At 42.7% G+C, this 8,299-nt stretch overlaps 1 protein-coding gene across 7 annotated transcripts in view; it reads right to left on the bottom strand.

Moving 5' to 3' along the window:
- ATG10 (autophagy related 10) overlaps positions 1 to 6,430 on the bottom strand; it is a 292,497-nt gene extending 286,067 nt beyond the window's left edge. For 4 of the 7 annotated variants that reach the window (XM_074384177.1, XM_074384175.1, XM_074384174.1 and 1 more), the window contains exon 1: positions 6,165 to 6,429. The gene's annotated coding sequence lies outside the window, so the exon portion shown is untranslated. Of the gene's footprint in view, positions 1 to 5,861 lie in introns of all 7 variants that reach the window. The other 3 variants (XM_074384181.1, XM_074384173.1, XM_074384192.1) reach the window with 3 other exon arrangements.
- Positions 6,431 to 8,299: the final 1,869 nt, after the last annotated feature.

Genomic DNA, 8,299 nt, shown 5'->3' on the forward strand with positions numbered 1-8,299 from the left:
AGCAGTGGTCCTCAAGTTTTAGAGAGCAAGGAAGCACCCACAGTGCAAATTTAAATGATCCTAGGCCTTGGCCAGAAAGATAACCTGATAACCTAAAAGATAACCTAAAAGACTAGCATGATCCCTAAACAAAAGATGAATCGTTTTGACAGGGCTGGTAAAAGACCTGGATTTCAAGACATTTGGCAGCCTGGGTGGGACACATAAGGCCTGGCCCTGGGCAATCCAGTAAGATAGCAGAGATACATCAAAAGTGGATCAGTCCTGATAACAGATGAACAGCAGGGCTCAATTCTCCCTCCTTGCCTTCCCATTGGAACACATATTCCAAATCAATGTTTAAATGAGAAGCAACACTATTAGCAAATAAGGAAATAATGGCGTATGATCTTAGCCAAAAATATCCAACAAATAAGAAAAACAGAAAACAGCAGTGGCTCATGCCTATAATCCCAGAATTTTGGGAGGCCAAGGTGGGTAGATCGCCTGAAGACAGCAGTTCAAGACCAGCCTGACCAACATGGTGAAACCCCGTCTCTATGAAAAATAGAAAAATTAGCTGGGCATGGTGGTGGGTGCCTGTGATCCCAGCTACTTGGGAGGCTGAGGCAGGAGAATCACTTAAACCCGGGTGGCGGAAGTTGCAGTGAGCTGAGATCATGCTATTGCACTCCAGCTTGGGCAACAGAGCGAGACTCCGCTCAAAAAAAAAAAAAAAAGATCAACACAATATCAGAAGCTACAAACAGTGTCAGGCTGAATACAGATGATAGAGCAAATTGTCTTTAAAATATACTACCAATTGCCATTTTTTCTTTTGGAAAATAAGTAAATGGTTGGACATTTTTGTAATGAAAGACATATTCCCTTTTCTTCTTGCAAAAGTCTTTGTTCAGAGATGAGACTAATGTGCCTTATTTCCACAAGTTTTTTCATTGATTTACTCAATACCTATGATACCCTAGTACTTGCTGTGAGTGTCCTCCTAGAAAAGAATGTCAGCTTCCTGGGAAAACTAAGGAAGACTCCAAAACTTGGAGTTCTGAAGACATGAATTAAATTCTTAAAGAACTAAATTTTGAAATTTGAGTAAGGGCCAACCAGGTAGAGACAAAACCACTCCAAAAAGATGGAGGAGTTCCTGTGAAGACAGGGTCTGAAAAGAATGCAAGGGTTAAAAATAAAACAAATGGCAGCGGATAGAGCATAGCTCGAGTGGAGTCGAGTCTGGGCAAAAAAGGTCCAATGGTTCCCAATTTTATGGGGAACCCACTCTCCAAGGGGCTGCTTGGAAATAAATGGGATCATATTGGATTGTCAAAAAGAAAAGAAGTTATAGTTTGCCATTGCCATTTAGTGCTGAGGGACCAGGTAAAATAAACATCCTACAATGTGCAGGACAATCCACACAGTGAAGAGTTGTCCATAAAAATGCCAGTAGAGTCCCCTTTGAGAAATACTGGTAAGAGATAAGGAATTAACAAAGTCTAGAGAATTTAACTGTAGGTACTCAGAGTATCCTTTAAAATCTGCAATCACAACCTCCATTTCACTCACTAAAGATTTACTAAGTACTAAAAGATAAACTAAGGCACATTAAAATTTTAAAGAGTTTATTTGAGGTCAGGCACGGTAATCCCAGCACTCTGGGAGGCCAAGGCAGGTGGACTGCTTGAGCCCAGGAATTTGAGACCAGCCTGGGCAACATGGTGAGACGCCATCTCTACAAAAAATACAAAAACTATCCTGGCATAGGAGTGCATATCTATAGTCCCAGCTACTTGGGAGGCTGAAGTGGGCAGATAGCTTGAGCCCAGGAAATCGAGGCTGCAGTGAGCCATAATTGCACTACTGCCCTCCAACCTGGGTGACACAGCAAGTTCCTGTCTCAAAAAACAAAAACAAGAAAATGTTTATAGCCAGCGCAGCGGCTCACCCCTGTAATCCCAGCACTTTGGGAAGCTGAGGCAGGTGGATCATCTGAAATCGAGAGTTTGAGACCAGCCTAACCAATATGGAGAATCCTCGTCTCTACTAAAAACATAAAATACTGGGTATGGTGGCACATGCCTGTAGTCCCAGTTATTTAGGAGGCTGAGAATTGCTTGAAGTCAGGAGGCAGAGGTTGCAGTGAGCCGAGATCACACCACTGCACTTCAGCCTGGCAACAGATGGAAACTCCGACTCAAAAAAAGAAAGAAAAAAAATATTTATTTGAACAGACAATGGTTAACCCATTTATACTGGAAGTTGTGTGACAAATCAGACCTTGGCAATGACCTTGAGCAGAATATAAATAATTCCTACAAGCTTAGCGTTCCAATAATGGAACACTAGGCATATTAATGAATTGTGCAGCTCCAGAATGCAAGCAATTTAGCACTGCACCAAAGGGACACAATTAGAAGGCATTTGAAGGCTTTTGTAGAGTGAACACAGAAGCAAGGCCAAGAATATATGTGATTGGTCAAAGTGGAGTAGCCTTACTTGGATCACTCCTGTAAGTTGGTGGTTAGTTAGTTGGTGCTTTCTGATTGGTTAAGCTAAAGTTTCACTTTCCTAGAATACAACCATTTATACTAAGTTGGGTGTAAGTTTGCTTATGTAGGAACTCAGGGCACTGGAGGCTCCTCAAGCAATGGACTCCCAGTTAATTATTTTAACACAGAAAGCTATGTTTTTGCTGGGCAATGAACATTCCTTCTGTCCTTTGACCACTATGAAGCTCAGAACTTTGTGGTCTACCTTTAATAACTGTATAATATTTCACAGTATATTTTTAGTTATAATTCACCCTAATCACATCTTTCTATTCACGCTTCATATTCTCGTGATCTTGATTTCTCTTTATTGTGTATGTTATTATATATCATACGGTTTGTAAGCTAGCTCAAATACTTTTGGAACAAAATAGAGTAAAAATTTAAAACTATAAGCTACAAAAGTAAAATTAAAAAATAGGGGGAAAAAAAATAGATGTAAGATGGGAAGAAAAAAAATATTACACTGAGCCCCGAGAGCATCCTGAGAAGTTTAAGAGATTTTTTTTTGTTTTTTTTAAGGGGACGGGAGTCTCACTATTTCACCCAGACTGGAATGTAGTGGTACCCTTTCAGCAAACTGCAACCTCCACCACCCAGGTTTAAGTGATCCTTTCACCTCAGCCTCTTGAGTAGCTGGGACCACACATGTGCACTACCATGCCCAGCTAATTTTCTGAGGTTTCTATAGAGAAAGGATTTTGCCATGTTGCCCAGGCTGGTCTCAAACTCCTCAGCTTAGGTGATTGTCTGCCTCAACCTCCCAAAGTGCTGTGATTACAGGCATGAGCCACTGTACCCAGCCTCAGTTTAAGAGACTTTTAAAAAGCATAATACACAGTCTTTGCCTTCAATTGTTTGTAATCAATTTTTTTTTTCAGAATACACATTCTTTTCAAAGTAATCAAATTTGTAAGATTCAAATTGAAAAGAACATCAGAGAATAATGGATAATAAAAAAACAGTGATGAACGGTACAATCTGTTTAAAGAATTAGTAGGGATTAAAATAGTTAAAATCACACATATTACTATGTATTAAGAACTATGGCAACAAATCCTCATAGCAACTTTTTGAGATAAATTACTAGAATTTTCTTTATTTTATAGATAAGGAAATTGAGACAGAGAGAGGGTAATTTGTTCAAGGTAACACAGCTGTTAAGCGTAGCAATTTGACCTAAGGCAGTCTGGAACCAGAGCATGTGCCCTACAGGAGTCAGATTTCAGCTAATCCTTGAATTATAGGATTTAGAAAGAAAGAGATTGAAGGGATGGAGGCAGTGGCAGTGAACCTCAAACAGATTGAAATGACGTAGACCAGTAAAGAACCTGAACAGAGAGTATGGATTGAGGCATACTGGGCATCTGGGGACAGGGTGCAGGCAGTTTACAAACAGCCTTAAAACTCAGAGGAAGCTAGGAGAGGTAACTCTTGCCTTTAGTCCTCACTACTCAGGAGGCTGAGGCAGGTGGACTGCTTGAGCCCGTAAATCGAGGCTGTAGTGTCTCCTGATTGTGCCTGTAAATAGCCACTGCTCTCCAGCCTGGACAACTTACAGAGACCCCACCTCCTAAAAACAAACAAAAAAAACCAAAGGAGATTCCATTTAAAACAGCTGGCAATAGGAAACCATTGTAGGTTCTTGAGCTCAGAAGAGATGATAAACAGGTTTTCTCAGAAAGACATTACATGACAGTGATATTAAATAACCCTAGCTTTCAAGCTAAGCACTCTTCCTGGATTGAAAAAACCTATGTAATCAGGCAAATCCATTAGAGAAGTCTTGTCTCTGCAGTTTTCGGCAACCATTCCCTCATCAGGATTCCTTCAGGTATAGCTTATTCTCCTATTCTCCATTCCCCAACTTTCTAATTGCTTTATTATATTCAGGCCGATTGTCCCCTGAAAACATTTGTTATCAATAGATAATCACCAAATGATCTCTATGGCTTTATTTTTCCTAAGGTTCCCTGATTATATGTATGATTCAAATACAACCTCCTGAGTCCCAAACACATCTCTAGGCTTCAAAGATAATAACCAAATCAAGCCCATCTTAAGAAATCTTCTGTAAGCTTTACCTACTTATTTTTCCTAAAGGACTGCTTTACCTTTCTCTGAAATGTATTAGGCAACAGGAACTACTGTCAACACATAGTTTGTCCCAACACATTATACCTAACTTGAATAGCCCACCATGTAGCAAAATCTCAGTTAACCTGATCCTAAATAAAACAGAAGGTGGCAAGGGAAAAGCAGGGCACAGAGAATATAATCTTTTAACACTCACATTCAAACGTATGCAGTTTAGAACTACTATTTCAACTAATTTCTTCAATTTAAAATATCAATAACAACTTTTAAACTGCAATTTGCAAGACTTTAATTTCTCAATACTCAGGACTTATTTTTTGGTCAAGGTTCTGCAACATTTCCTCTGGTCAATGTTCAACCCTTCTGAAGCAATGAGAAAGGATTCTACATGGGATCCTAGGATGTATTTGAGTACACACAGGGTCTATGTTGTCCCACCCTGAGAAACATAAACTTGTTTTTGCCACTAAAGAATAGAGACCATCGTCCAATAACAAGTTATAAATATGACTCAAAGTGAACCTGCGACAAAGACTTATTAAACGCACAATGGAACAAGCTGAATGGCTTAGTGCACCCAGGAGCATCTGAGGAACTGACTATAAACACTGAAGAAAAAAATGATGGTATAAGTTTAATAGGTTAGATAGAAAAATGGTTAATAGCCCACAAGGCAATAAAACTACAACCTTTAGGAGTACTGTACTTTTTTCTCTCCCACTCAGAAATAATTTGCATCTCTAGTCATCAAAGATGTTAACTACAAAGCCTAGGCCCTAATCAGTATCATCATGCCAAACAAAATATAGTCCCCTAGAAATCTAAACCATCTTCAGATGGGCCTGTTAAACAGGCCTCACTTTGACTCTAAAAAGACATGTTGTCATCCTTTTGCCTTATTTCCAATACTATTGTAATTTTATCGCCACTAAAAGTTTCTATAAAGCAGTCAACTATTCCTTTATCATTCTCCCGCCCTCCCCGCCAATTCATCATTTTATAGGTTATCTGGGTGTTTTTTTAAAAAGAATAACCTTTTGGCGCTAAATACTGTATCAGGTTATTCCTCCTAATACTTAATGAATCTGAAACTTCAAATTAAGTTGCACTCAGCCACGGGAAGCCCCCAGTAATTTAATACGCTTTGTTTCGACGTCACGTGGTCAAAGACTTGCTATTTGCTATCAGCATGTGGATTTTAAACACAAGATAGTAACTACCCACTTGGAGGGTGCCGCCGCCTTTGGGTAGTGGCCCAGGAGCGCTGGTGACACCAGGTGCGCGACAAGGGGCGGATCCGCGGGGGAAGAGTGTCCTCGCCCTTCCCCGCTCGCCCCAAGCCCCGGGCGGTGCGGCCAGCACAGGCCCGCAGTTCCCCCCGAGGGGCCGCGTCCGCAGCCTTTTGTTCCGGGCTGGGCTGCTTCCCGCCTGCCCGCGCGCCTCGCCTCCCTGCACCAGGAGTAGGGGAGAACCGTGTGGGAGCAGAGCCGGAAGGAGGCGACCGGCAAGAGCTGTGGGAATACTCACCCGGCTCCGCTCGGCCCCTGGCCCCGCAGCCCAGCCCGGCGAGGGCGGGGCCACGGAGCCGAGGGGAGGAGAGCCGGGGAGAGGGGCTCAGCGCCCTGCGAGGCCACCGCCGCGCCGTTGGCCCTAGGGAGCTGGATGATGGGGCTGTGGGGACCTCGAGGGCGGTGGAGGAGCACAGCCAGCGCACCTCCAGGCCAACGAGAAGCGACCACAGCCTGCTTGTGTCAGCGCCGCCGGGCCGAAACCGAGCGTGCGCACATGCGCCTTCCCGCGCGCTGTGAGGGCCGCCCGGTGCAGGCCGGTGACGTGATCCGCCGCGCGCTCCGGGCAGGGGCGGGGCTGGGACCCAGGCCGGTACTGGGAGGGGTGGCGAGGTGGAAAGCGAGACCTCCCCGCCGCCCGGGTCCACCGTTGCCAAGGCCCCGCCCCTCCTTTCGCCGGTAGCTCTCACCCTCCCCCGCCGCCGCCACTTGCAACCGAACGCACGCGGTGCCCTCCGCGGAACACAAAGGCGGCTCGTTTAGGGGAAAGCGGGTTACTAGCACCCACCTAAGAGGTTGGAGAGCCATACCAGCACGCACACACTACAAAAAGTCCTGTAAACACAACAGGGCTACCCGTTGAAAACTTAAGGATGGAGGGAGAAGTTAGGAATTCGAAAATTGACAGTAGTACCATCTGTGGCACATATCTCAGAGGAGAAAAAAAAAAATCTCTAGCAGCAAAATTAAATTGGGGCGAAACGATGGGGATAAAGACTAGAAAAAAAAAGTAGGAGTAACAGGGGTGATCGAACTGAAATAGCAGACATCTGAAAGAAAACTAGCATCTGCTCCTTTTAACAACAGAGTTAAATTTGTTGGAAATGAAAGGAAAAAATGCAGGCGAAGAAGTGAAAGGAAAACCTGCCTTCAAACTACATGGCGGGGTTTTGATCTTGTACTTCAGTTGTGTAAGATGTCACCATTCGAGGAAACTAGGTGATAGGTACCTGGGACTCTAGGTGTTGTAGTACTTTTGCAATTTCCTGTGTCTATAATGATTTCCAAATAATAAGTATTTTTAAAAGAGAGAAAATACTGACGAGTGGCGACCAGGGCGAAGGTCTGGAGGATAGGGTTGACTTAAAAAGGAGCTTGTGAGCTTCTGTACTGTGACTGCTGGTGACTAAACCACTGTTTGTCAAAACCTATGAGGTATAAATTTTACTGCATGTAAAATACTTTAAAACTCAAAATAATGCAACTAATAAAAATGAACTTACCCTAAAATTTTTTAGCAACTATGGATATAAATTAATTGGTAGCTGCCAATTTAGATTATCCATTTAATTTTTTTAAAAACACAAGGCAGTGTGTTGTAAATGAGAGTTTAAGTAGGTGTCTCCATCAACTTTAAGTATTTACCTTAAAAACATATTTCACAAATGAAAACAAGAATGCAGCTGGGCACAGTGGCTCATGCCTGTAATCCCAGCACTTTTGGAGGCCAGATTAGGAGGATCGCTCGAGTCCAGGAGTTCGAGATCAACCTCGGCAACACAGTGGGACCTCATCTCTACAAAATGTTTTAAAAATAAGAATAAATTTTTAAAAATGGATCCATTGCTTCACATTGTATTCAATATTTTAGAAACAGTGCGCCAACTACCATGTTAATTTAAAAAAATATTTTTTGCACTGGAGGTGTTTTAGAGTTTAATAATTCACATGCCAAAAACAAAGAAACTAAAAGAAATAACTCAGTTAACCTCCATGTGCTTCCTCTCATCATATCCCTCATGGTAAAGAATGATATTGGCCTATTTATGTGTTTACCCCACAATTGTATAAAGTGCTTTAAGGCTGCGGTCTGTCATCGTAGCATTTCTAGGCTCAAGCAGGGCTCCTGTACCTCCCCTCTCTGATCACTGAAGTTCACTGAAAAATTTACTCACAAAGGGCAGAGTAATTGGAGGAAAGGCATGCAAGTATATTTAGCATGTATGCACGAGAGCCTTCAAAATGAAGACCCAAAGATACAGGAGAAATTGTATGTCCATTTGTACGTCCCACGAAGTATGGACAGCGGTGTAGAAATATGACTGGACAAGAGGGTATGCTCTAATGCTAATAGCCTGAGTGGGGAAACCCAGC

This window comes from Saimiri boliviensis, chromosome 1 (assembly GCF_048565385.1).
Source record: "Saimiri boliviensis isolate mSaiBol1 chromosome 1, mSaiBol1.pri, whole genome shotgun sequence".
In the NCBI taxonomy this organism is placed as follows: Eukaryota; Metazoa; Chordata; class Mammalia; order Primates; family Cebidae; genus Saimiri; species Saimiri boliviensis.